The sequence below is a fragment of the Anguilla anguilla genome, chromosome 4 (assembly GCF_013347855.1).
Source record: "Anguilla anguilla isolate fAngAng1 chromosome 4, fAngAng1.pri, whole genome shotgun sequence".
Taxonomy (NCBI): domain Eukaryota; kingdom Metazoa; phylum Chordata; class Actinopteri; order Anguilliformes; family Anguillidae; genus Anguilla; species Anguilla anguilla.
In genome coordinates, this window is record NC_049204.1 from 1,380,874 (window position 1) to 1,394,050 (window position 13,177).

The 13,177-nt window shown below is 47.3% G+C and overlaps 1 protein-coding gene and 1 long non-coding RNA gene across 8 annotated transcripts in view; both read right to left on the reverse strand.

Moving 5' to 3' along the window:
- Window positions 1–13,177, reverse strand: part of nlgn1 (neuroligin 1) — a 232,129-nt gene that overhangs the window by 167,244 nt on the left and 51,708 nt on the right. The window lies entirely within an intron of this gene.
- LOC118226477 lies at window positions 1,876–10,011 on the reverse strand. Its single transcript, XR_004765046.1, has 2 exons — window positions 9,018–10,011; window positions 1,876–2,642 (listed from the first exon to the last, which is right to left on the reverse strand). It is a non-coding gene; the product is annotated as an uncharacterized LOC118226477 (long non-coding RNA).

Genomic DNA, 13,177 nt, shown 5'->3' on the forward strand with positions numbered 1-13,177 from the left:
GCACAGGTGAGACACAGGTACGAAGGCTCAGACTGAGAGAGCATAGGTGAGACACAGGTACAAATGGTAAATGGACTGCATTTATATAGCGCTTTTATCCAAAGCGCTTTACAATGGATGCCTCTCATTCGCCAGAGCAGTTAGAGGTTAGGGGTTAGGTGTCTTGCTCAAGGACACTTCGACATGCCCAGGGCGGGGTTTGAACCGGCAACCCTCCGACTGCCAGACAATCGGTCTTACCTCCTGAGCTATATCGCCCTCCATATACAAAGGCTCAGACTGAGACAGGTAAGAAGGCTCAGACTGAGTGTACACAGGTAAGAAGGCTCAGACAGAGAGCACAGGTGAGACACAGTAAGGAGGCTCAGACTGAGAGAGCATAGGTGAGACACAGGTACGAAGGCTCAGACTGAGAGAGCACAGGTGAGACACAGGTAAGAAGGCTCAGACTGAGAGAGCACAGGTGAGACACAGGTAGGAAGGCTCAGACTGAGAGAGCACAGGTGAGACACAGGTAGGAAGGCCCGGCACGCAGTCAGAGCTGGATAAAGCACGGCTCATATCGCTGTCAGTCTGAGACAGAAGGAGGGGAATAAGCCAAGCTTCACATGAGAATTCCTGAATGCCACTAGACTGGTTAATCAAGCACAACAGTTAAAAACCTGACAGCTTTAATAGGAAAAATGCTCCAAGCTATTCTTCTGTAGCGCACCGTTTTATACGGGGGGGGTGGGGGGGGGGCTCGTAAATCCTCAGAATAAACAGGGGAAATATGGCTCCCATTTTTTACAGGACACTGACTGTTTCACATAAAAAAAGCCTTTTGTATTCCTACAAGCATAACTGTTTCTGTTTTATGAATATTATTTCCGTCAGACTGCGGATGGAAGCCGCGTCCGTGCTGCGGGGGGGTGGGGGGGGGGGGGGGGGGGCGAAGGAAAGACAGTCAGGAGCACGACCCTGTTTACAGCCTCCATTATGAGTCTTTCAGCTTCACTCACCCAGCTCTGAATCAAAGTCCTCTAACAAAATGAAATTTAGATTCATCTAGCCGGCGAGCAACCTGTAATGCGATATGCTAATTCTGCCGCCCCGTGCACCGCACGTGTGCATCATTTTCCTTCTTTGGGAATTTCATTCAAGGTCCAATGATGACCTGGTGGTAGCTGGCAGGTGAAATAACTTAACTGGAACAGCAGAGCAACCAATCAGTGCAGCCCACACAACCTGACAAAGAGAAACACCAACCAACCAGGGCAGCCCACACAACCTGACACAGAGCGAGACAGAACAACCAATCAGTGCAGCCCACACAACCTGACAAAGAGAAACCGCAACCAATCAGTGCAGCCCACACAACCTGACAAAGAGAAACAGCAACCAACCAGTGCAGCCTGCACATCCTGATACATTGAAGAGGGGAGAGATATACATGGTGACCATGCTAGTATTATTCAAAACCAGATGTGGATGATCAAAATAGACCAAGACCACAACCAAACTCAAACCAGACACAGACCGGGAAAAGAAGCTATCTTTACCAGACCATTCAGAAAGTCCAGCTGAACCTGCCAAGTATGGCCAAACATGACTGACCAATGTCCAAAATATGATTCAACAACATGCATTTGGTTTTCCATTATCAAGGTTTTCAAACAATTACAGTTTGAGTGGCAGTATGCTTCTTTTGTTTTGTGTATGTGTATTTACTGCTCGAGCGTCTGTTTAAAATGCCTCATGGTTGCCATGCTATTGAACACAGCTCGTTAGAGGTCATTATTCCACTCAAAGTTCTGACATCAGCTTCTCTCACTGCCAAGAAAAACTGTTAAAAACAGACATTGAAACACAAACAGAAAAAATAGATCTGGAAAACAATATTTTCCAATTATATTCGCTTCAGGGTGTAAACACTTCCTGGATCAACCTTTAATGAGTTCAACCCAGAAAAAACTCCCTCCAGCAGTAATGACAACTCAGGGTGCAAGATAACGTACGACCAAATGTACTTACTGCAGATAGCATGTGTTCCATTATTGCCTGCAGCAAATGTAAAATCGCTGTATGTACATGGTACTAATTGCAGTTCTACAGCCAAGTGTTTTCACAAACATTTCAATTCCAGACATGCTGAGCTGCACCTCCACAATATCAGTGATTTTAACACTACACTGCTCTCCAGAACAGAACAAAAAATAAGATGGACTAAAAAAAAACTAAGCAAGAAACACATATGGTACAAAAATTGTCTTTTACAGTGTACAGTGTGAGTCTCATCTCCCCTGTATTATATATCATCTATGTTTTTATGTATCATTGTCTGTTTTTTGATGAAATACAATGTTTTATATCAGCTTCCCCATTCAGTTGCAGGAAAGTTGGCTACTATGTCAGATTCCTTTAGTCTCAGAGAGGCAGTACAACATCGGGACATTTCTCAAACCGCTTCCAACGTCCAATTCCTCTGGCGCCAATACTGAGAAGCGCCGCTTTATAGAATTATTAATGTCTGACAATAAACTTCTGATTTTTATTTTTTTTCAGATCTCAATATCCAGAGGCGCAGAGCGGCCCAGACGTCTCCACCGCTGCGAACCTCCGCAAACAACAAAGCCTCCGCATCCCCGCTCCGAAAACACTTTCTGCAAGGAGAAAAACAAAAGGGTAAATAAAACAAAACAAAACAAAACCGAAAACGTCAAACCCATCCGTCAGGGGAGTCATCTGCACGCTGCCTAATGGTGCAGCGCCTGACCTTGAGGACGTTTCTCAAGGTCGTGCGGTGAGAAAGCAGTGGACGGGCAGTGCTCAAATTAGTCTTTAAGCCCGGAGCGGTATAGTCAAATTCTACAGCTGCAGCCAGACAATAATCTAAATTGAGCAGATCACCAAGGAAACTGATTCTAATTTGAATGCAGAAATCCCTCTCCCTAGTGTGAGAATTACAAGCACTTTAACACAGTTCACTTTTTTGGGGGGGGCGGGGCGTTTTGGCTTCTTTTCCACAGGTACACAATTAAAACGGGACTGAAAGGGCATCCCCTCTCCCCACACGGTGTGAAGCGCCTGCGTTCTGCGTTCTGAAGGAATATTAACGGTGACGAGGCGACACTGCAGGCCGAGCCAGGAGCAGCAATCCGTCAGGCGCCCTCTCCGGTGACATCACAGACTCGCATTTATCGCCGCGGTGCCTCCTCGGTCAGATCCATGGCGCCAGGAGGCTGGCAGAGCCCCCCCCTCCCCCCCACACCCCCTCCCCCCCCCCCCACACCCCCTCCCAGGCACATTTCATACACACCCACGATGCCACTGCCTGCAGGGAGTCAGCGAGTCAGGGGGCGGGGCAGGGAGAACCCTCCACAGACCGCCATTTTTTTGGCGTGTTGCTGCAGACCGAACGGAGCACAGACCAAACGGGCTTGCGGATGAAGAGAGCGCCGCGCTCGATGTTCACAACGCCAGGCGGGAAAGTCTCATTTCTCAGCCGGCCTCAGGAACGCAAGAGAGTCACAAAAACGCCGCGGTGTACAGAGTTAGCGAGGTCTGTCAGCGTCAAATCACCCCGGGGGGGGGCCAGACGTACACTCCCACTCCAGACCGATTAAAGAGCAGTCCTTGCAGTCTTTAATACACAAACATATTCGGCAACACTGCCAGTGTTCGCTCAGGCCAAACATAGCATTTCTGACGTGTCCTTAAAATGACATTCTGACAGGGACACCAGGCAGTAATTGCGTCTTGCTATCATGTTTAAAACCACAAAGCTCACGATCTGAAGAGTTTCTGAAGCCCTGTGATCAATGCTCAACAGAGCCCGTGTTTAAAATTCACAGCCCAGAAGGTTCGGTTTGGCCTGCGCGAGCAATTCTTAGAGGAGAGGAGGGGAGGGGGGAGAAAAAAAAACAAAAAAAAAACTTTCCTCTTGATCATGTTTTACCACGGTGTCACCAGAGATGCTCGGAGCTGAGGAGACACCAGATGTGTCATTGATGAGACACTTAATTCTGCGGCTTGAGTTGTCACTTTCGCTATAAATCCACCCGTGAAGAACGCAGTGTCTTCTGGGCGCGTGAATATTTCTGAGGAGGTCTTAAATTCCACAGAAAATGCAAATGCGGCCCGTGCTCACCTCTCACAACGGGACAGGAGCGCAGCGGGGGATCAGAATTAAGGGGGAACTTTCGCCCCAAACTACTCTTATTCTCCTGGCTGGTGCATGGAACCCAAAAGCTGCCTGCAGCCGTCCCACAGGTTTATGGGACCGTACCCCCCCCCACCCCCGGCCAGGATCGGACCGAGGACCGCGGTGGCGGCGGCTTGCCTAATGAGGGGAGGGATGAGGTATTGATGAGAAGGCGTCTAATTAGAGGCACAAAGGGGTCTGTGGCCGTCGCCGTGGTAACAGCGCACACAAAAGCACCCAATTGATTCGTCTGCCGCCAAGCCCGTGCTCTCCGCCGGGGGGGGGGGGGGGGGGGGGGGGGGGGGGGGCAACGCGGCGACCCCCCAGCCCAGCCGCCGTGACCCCCCAGCCCAGCCGCCGAGGACAATGCCCCTCTGACTGACAGAAGCCTTAAAACCCCACTAGTCACACTTCCTCTCATTACGGCCCTTAACTCTGCGCCGAGAACAAACTGCTTTCTGGGAAGGGGGGGGGACTGAAGCGTTGGGCTGTCTGTGATTCGTCGGCTGGCACTTTGGATGTATGACACTGAGGTATCACCTGACAATCGCCACGGTTACCAACATGCAGCCCGTTTATTTCACGTGTGTGAAGAATCAGTGAGCTGCTTCTGTGACTCATACACACACACACACGCACACACGCAAACATACACACACAAGCACACGCATGCGCCTGCACACACACACACACACACACATACACACACAAACACACACCAACTAAGTTACTGGACACACGTCAGGATAAAATATGACTCATGGCTTGTTTTTCTCTTGCAGTGCGATGGCAGAAAGTGAGAGGAGTGCAAACGCAATCGGTCTGAGGTGGGGGGGGGGGGGGGTGGCGGCGGTCTCTGACATTTATGTTTTTACTGGCAGTGCCGCAGCAGAGGAGCGACGTTAAGACAGCTCAAGAGCAGAAAAGCCCGAAACGGGGAGATGAACGCAGCGCGAGTCGAACGCCAGGGCCGCCATGACGGCCTGCAGGTGAAGCGTTCCGCTAAGCGGGCGCCTGCAGCAGCCTGTCAGACCGCCTCCTTTCTACTTCTCCTTCAGGTTCATTATTTGTCATTTATTTTATGAGAAAGCGGCGGCGCTCATCTGGGCCCGAAGCCAGCAGCAGCACGCCGCGCGGGCGCCGGGGCGCTCAGACACCACGCTCAGACACCGACGCTCCCCCGCTTAGCACAAACTGTAATTAAAATAACCTGGCAGTCCGTTCGGAACAGGATTCCACGCTCGGATCACAAAAAGGAGCAACAAACACAGCAGGCGCCCCGATTGGTCGAACAGAGTTATAATGGCGGGGGGGTTTTGTTATGCTAATGCGCATTCTTCCGTTTTTTTTTGTTTTTGTTTTTTTTGGCGAATGCAGACTATAATTTCCCAGTGGCGCGTACGTTTCGCCGCTCGCTCGCTCGGAACAACAGGGAACGCCGGAACGCCGGAACGACGCGCGCGATCCAACAGCCGCCCTGCGACGCCTCCCAACGCCACGGCCCATGAGGCAGCGTGACACTAACACTGTCCCCTCACCAACACCTCGAGAGCACAGGAGCAGGCCAGGGGAACGGGCCAGGGGAACAGGCCAGGGGGACGGGCCAGGGGAGCGGGCCAGGGGAGCGGGCCACAGTGTCAGAGGCTACCAAGGGGTCAGATACTGTGGCAAAATAATACTTATTCCCCGAAGACGCCGACTGAACCAGTTATCTCCTGTACCGTGACGGGGTCAAAAGGTACAGCCACTAAAAGCGAATCAATATAAACAGACAATTGACTATTTAAACGGAGTTTCGTGTGCGATTGGGACTGGGAGCTCACGCACTCTTTATTTCATCTTTCCGGGGCCTTCAGCTCAATATCCAGACACTGAACGAAGCACAGAAACATCCCTCCGATCACAGCTGCTCCAGCTGTGGCGTTTCACAGACCGTGATTAATCACTCAGTCCCAGATCTGATCCCCGCCTTCATCCACTTGTGCAAATGATGATTGGGGTAAACGTGCGATTAAGCCCACGGCCTGTGTAATGTGCGTGTGCAGTATGCGCACATCGCCCGTTCTGCGCAGCGACCGACCGTCCCATGCGCAGTTCCCATGCGCAGAGTCCTGACTCAGCGAGCCGAACAGCTTCCCGCGCGCGATCCATATAACGATCTCCGCTCTAATTGAAATCTCAGCTGGCTAAAAGGAGTCGGGAGTGTGGGTGGGATCCGGCGCCCATTGGAGACGGACGAGCTTCCTTCTAATCAAGACGGATCTGCGATTTGAATAAATATGGAGTTGTTCATTTGAATATCAAACACGAATATCAATTTTAGTCTAATAAGAACCTGGGGGTGCGATGACAAGTTAATGTTCTCATTTGCCACGGTACACCCATTAGCATTTCAGCACTTCCAACCCGTACGAAATAAGCACAGCTGGTAGGACATGCATCATTTAGGGAAATATTCGGGTCAGGAAAACGATGATGTTGTGATTCTCAGGGGGAGAGCGGGTTGGGTCGGGTTGGGGGGGGGGGGGGGGGTCTATTTTACAGTCCAGTTTAAGCTTTGGAGCTTTTTCCAAAGCGTTCGTTCTGTAGACCAGGGGTGTAAAACCTCATCCAAAAAGGGCCGGTGTGGGTGCTGCTTTGTGTTTAACCCAGCAGTGAGTCGATCTCCCAAATTCATGACAGAAGGCCATGATGAGCTGAATCAGGAGTCTCAATGCTGGGCTACAGCACGATCCTGCGCCCACACAGGTGAGCCCCACACCTCTTCAGCTAAGAGAGAGCACCCCCGCTGTAGACTTCCAGAGGAACGGACCACCGTAAGGGGGCATCACTGCATTACCCCTCAGCAGACTGGCCTAGTACTCTCTTCCAAACAAAAAACAAGACCTTTAAAATCGATACACCTGTACTGCACAAGACCTTTTAAAACAATATACCTGTACTGTACAAAACTTTGCGCTGCATCTGTACTGTACTATATACCTGTCCCTCACTCTGCACCATGACCGTATGTGGCTCGCTTAACACAAACATTCCGGGCCCCTGTGTTAGGCCTAGCCATCTAACTGCACATTACACTGCACCCTACACAACTTTAACTCAGCAGTGATTCATTGGTTTATAATAATAAAAATATGAGCTACAATATTTCAGGGCATTGATTAAGGTAAACTAATGCAATTCAATGTGCATAATCAAGTAGAAAAGTGCTCCAAATATCGCCATCCGGAAATTATGATGAGCAGATTCAACAATATTGGCATAATCACTGAGCTTGAAATAGTGATTTTTTAAAAATTAACCGTCGTTTCTGTATAGGGGCAAAAGAGATAAAATGATTGTGTTATTATACGGGAATTGATATTATTAGTGACATTTGTCTGGATCTCAGCACTCGCACGTCCGCGAGACGTACGGTGAGCATTCGAATAGATCAACCTGTCGCATCGCTGGACTGTAGCGTCTCGTAATAGTTTTACGCCATCGGCTGTCTATTCAAAATAATAGAAACCTGACTGATCGGGTCCGTCCTGGAAACACAAGTTGCATACGTAATGGCCTCTATGCGGCGCGCGGGATAACCATTAAAGCGGCTACCGGCTCGGTTCACTGAAATGAAGGAGATATGATAAAGCGGCGCGCGAGTCAGGCCCGTCGTTTTAAACACACTGCAGTGGCTGAGCACTTCGGAATTTATCACGGCTGCCACCGGCCCAGCCAATCCAAACATGATATCACCCAGGGCCCCCTTTCTCCTCAGCACCATCCCACGGGCTGGTGTTTGCCGAGAGGGTCCTATTCAAAATCGCGAGGAATCTTAAGCAGCATTTCAACACGCACCGAGGCGACGAGAAGGTGAGAAAAACCGGTCGACGCCGTGCATAAACCGCCCATTTCCCTCATCCATTGCGGACGTTACGGGGGAAGCGGCTGGACTGGAACTCGGTGACTGCGCAAGAGTAAATGCCCTTTTGTGTTCGGTTTTAACTATGTAGTTGGGGGGGGGAGAAAAAGTAATAAATAGGCTTGGATCAAGACCATTCGCCGAAAACCATGTTCTGACGCCATTGTGTGAAATACCCTAATCCGTTATGTGAAGTAATTTTCTTAAAAACCGACAGTGCCATAAGAACGAAACTAACAAGCAAAGCAGCGGAGTCAGTTGTGAAATATTCCTCCGTTTTTCAAACGGCACGCTTTAACTATGCATGAGACAAACTGGAACTAAGATCATTTGTGAAAAATGAACATTAAAGAAAGCGATAACCATGTATGCCACGTTGTATTATGCCTCCTCATATTGGCACACGACACATACAGAAGAATTCAGTGCCTTGCCTGCTCGTTCCATTTAAATTTCGCATAAAACTCAGACATAAATACTTTCTGATCCATATGCTGTTGACTTCGATAATTGAACATGTCTTGACGTATTGTTCCGAATCGTAACTACTTCATAGGCGTTCACCATTATACCAGTAGGACGAGCATAACATTATTTATTATTTATAAGTCGTATGTAAAGCATATTCTCTTTGAAGCAGCTTTCCGCAGTCAAACAAAGCACCGATCAACAGAATTAAGTAACCGAGGAAGCAATGTGTAAAATCAAATCATGTCATATAAAAAGAAGCGGAGCACATTTTATGTATTCATGTCGAGTCGTTTCTGATGTTGAACACTTCAATTAAAATGGTTTTTAAAAAGACATCAGGGTCAAACTTCAAACCAGAATCAGACTCAATTTTCAAGCACAAAATTAAACCAAGCCTGCACCCTTTGTGAATCTTCGGGTTTGTCAGAGCATCTTGTGATTTTAACTGTGATAGCCTACCGTCGCATCTATCCGGATATCAATCATTTTTGTTGTCGACCTCCAAGCAGGTCGTCTTTAAAGACTCCGATAAATTCAGTGCAGGTCTCCAATCTTTTCCTTAAAGGGCCGGTGTGGGTGCAGGTTGTTTTATTAGCGCAGTGCTAAGACACCTGATCCTACTTCGCAAGGTCTTGAATGCAGACCATGATTAGGTAATTGGTCACAGTAGGTGTCGCATGGTAGGCTAAAACAAAAACCTGCACCCACATCGGCCCTTTTAGGATAAGATCGAGGACCCCTGCTTTATTGCAGTGTTCATTAAGCCACAAGATTAGGATGTAGGCATAAACTATGCTTACTTTTCCAAATCTACGCACAGGAAAATAATAATATTTCCTTTTGTCGAAAAGTAGCCTATGTAATTTCTGAACACATGAGATGGCGGTCTGACGACCTGTCCGCTCTGTATGGATAATCGTTTCTGAATGGCAACGTAGCCTATTAAACGATCGCATCACCTATTGCTTAAATTGCAAAAACACATGTCTTTAAGTTACGAAATAAACACGATCTTTAAGTGCCAATACAAAAAATATTCCTGCAGGCTAATGTGTATTCTAAAGTCTTTGCTGCATTCAGGAATATTTTGGTTGCCCTTCGGTTGAACCAACAACCTTTTAATCTGATGGGTACGATTAAATCAGAGAGACCCGGTGAAAAAGTACCGGTGTGCAAAGTCATGATTCTAAATCAAATCATAAACGTTTATATTCACTGCCTTAATATTATAAAGACGATATATTAAAAACTGTCCTCTTATGCATCCGCAGGTGAAGGACACGTGGGATGGGGGTTATTAGCCTACAGCAAATTATTTTTAAAATGTTCCGGTGTCTCACTAAATTCATATTTACTCTAGCACAGAATACTCCTCAGAAGTCATATTGCGGCTTACTAAAAAGCTTAACAATAAATAAAGTATTCCGCTTTAAGGAAGCAGGACGCCCTCGGAGAAAAATTCAATCCACCGTAAATAAAGTTCTAATAAGTTTTCCGCAGTCTCCCAAGTCCTAATTCCATCAGTCACTGGTTAATATCTTTTCCATAGACAGTGCATTTCAAAACGCTGGCTGCTACGGAATTCAATCAAGTTTATAGAGGTACGGTATCCACCCCCCCCCCCCCCCCCCCCCCCCCCCCCAAAAGGCATTGATCTTTAAAAGAGGCTACATGTTACGTACACAGTAACCACCAGAATTATTCTTGTCTGATTTCCTGAGAGGGCAACGGACTGCATCTGTACAAGAAAAACACGTAAACACCCCCCTAGGACACACACGTTCTCTCTCTGTGTGTCTCACACACACACTCTCTCTCTCTCTCTGTCTCACACACACACGCACAAACACACACAGCATAGAACAAACTAAGTAAATCTTAAAAAGTACAAGCACCCATCACAGCTCAAACCTGGTTGCAGATGTAAACTGAGCACAATATAAATGGTGTGACACATAGTCCCACCCCCTTCCATCAGTTCCCCCCCCCCCCCCCCCCCCCCCCCACAGTGTGCTCACTAAGAAAAGACACAGCACAGCACCCCCCCAGAAATCACAGGTCAACTGCCTCATCTCTCACACCCCCCCCAGCCCCGCCCCCGCACCCCACTCTACCTTTACCTGACATACCCAAACCCTGTTTTTACATCTTACGCAGAATTCATCTCTTTTCCTCTTCTGTCTATAGCACTTTTCCCCCTAATTTAGACTCCAGCATTATAATGTAAAAGAAGAAGAAGAACAATAATAATAATAATAACACTGAACATCTAAACAAGTTTTTAATCTAGCAATGAAGCGACGCTGTTCTTTGTATTTGTTATGATTTGATTACTCTTCCAAAAGTGGAAATCAGCAATAAGCCAATTAAACCTGGAGCTGCAAAAGGGGAGCGTTGCAAATTTCATTAAGAGTTATTTAATGCAGAAGAGATAAAATATTAAATTGCCAAAATGTGCAGAATCGTAGTAAATAATCTGTTAATGTGGAATTTTCGAGGGGGAAAATCCATTTTCAATTATTTTGTAAGACCACTAAAATGCGGGAGATTGATGGCGGCCTTGTCTGAAATTACTGCAACACTTCCTGTCGTTTATTTTCCCTTTCTAGGTCCCATTATTGATGAAACCCTTTTGGGGGGGGGGGGGGAGGAGGGGATTTCTGCAGCTTGTAAGATTAAATTAATTACACAAATTTAATTTAATTTAATCATGCCTCTAAATAACAAATACTAGGGAGTCGCTGCTTTAAATAATGTACTGCCATGGAGAGAACAGGAAGCACTGCCTTCCTGCATCAATACACACTTTCAGCTCCACTTCTTCTTACTTCAGCCTGGAAAATGTAAAATCTGCACATTAACTAAGCATGTAATCAATGCACAAGCATTGCTGTGACAGGTTGAAACACATTCCAAGCTAAATGTACTAAATGCAGCATGAAGTGTTGCAATATTCTGAACTTCACAATATTTTATTTCAATATCTTTTAAGTATATTTCATTTTTTACAAGGGATTTGGTAAAAAAAAAAAAAAAAAAGAAGCTAGTACAATCAAGCCACATCAAGGAGTCTGTAAATAGTGCATCAAGGCTGTAAAATCCTGGGTCTTGTTGGGTATGATTGTTTTAACAGTGAATCACAGCACAACACTGGTATCAGTATTGGGGACATCGCTGTAGTTTGGGAGGGGATCTGTTACGGAAAAGCCTCGGACACGCTTAGTGCTCCTAAAAACAGGTACCAGCCCTCTCACAGGTGAACTCCTCTCACAGGTGAACTCCTCTCACAGGTGAACTCCTCTCACAGGTGCGTGAAGTACGCTCCTCCCACAGGTGAGCTCCTCTCACAGGTACGTGAGGTATGCTCCTCCCACAGGTGAGCTCCTCTCACAGGTACGTGAGGTATGCTCCTCCCACAGGTGAGCTCCTCCCACAGATGCGTGAGGTACGCTCCTCCCACAGGTGAGCTCCTCTCACAGGTGCGTGAGGTACGCTCCTCCCACAGGTGAGCTCCTCTCACAGGTGCGTGAGGTACGCTCCTCCCACAGGTGAGCTCCTCTCACAGGTGCGTGAGGTACGCTCCTCCCACAGGTGAACTCCTTCCACATAAACTTCAAGGGAGAAACCATACGTAACAATACTGTGCATTGCATGTCAATAACACACATAACACATATTTCCATGACTGAATAGATATGAACAGGTACATCGCAACCAATCAGCATTGATACAGTCTAAGATAAAATAACCCCATGTTATCATGTCGTTTCCTTTCCAATTATAATATGTTCCTGAGGCCCGGTACCTTGTGAACGTTTTTTGCTGTGTATTTGTTTTTTCTAACAAAGAAAATAGGTTTTGCAAATGATAAAATGTAAAAATGTTCACAACAGAATTAACAGACCACAGGAAAAGGTATTCACCATTATGCACTGTTACCGATATCCTAGGAGGTAGAAACGCTGTATAAATACACAGATCTGTACCACCACAGGCCCAATGTACACAAAGCTCCCGATTAATATGTTGAAGTGCTACACAGCCCCTTTCCACACAAGCTGCTCAATTATACTACAGACTGTGCAGAGTATGGTACGGTATTGATATTGTTCTCAAATGCAGGACAACCATATGGCTGAACATTCAGCAAACACTGCACCTAAAGCCAAACTACTCAAACAACATATAAAAAAATACTCCCATGTGGCACACAAGTATGGCTGCGAAAGAACTGTTGATCAGATTCGTGCTCAAACATGCACCAGATTCTGGCTGTTTGAGGAGAGAAAGCCATTCCTTCCTTCCCTTCGCTCCACTTCAGAAACACATTTTATATGAATATATCATGAACGGGCAGGAAGCACCAGTGCTCTTAGTCTCATTTCTCTGACATCCATAAGCTTAAAAATAGAAACATTCCAGCCGGCGTTGCGTAAGCGTGAGAAGCTAGCTTTAGCAGAACGCAGCTCCTCGGACGCGCGGATCAGACGGCCGTCTCTGACCCGGTCCCGTCCGCGCGGGGCGGAGGGGAAACAGGAAGCTAACGGCTGCTCGTCTCCGGACCGCCGCACCCACACCCCCCCCCCCCCACCCCCACCCCGTCCCCCATCCCCCGCAGG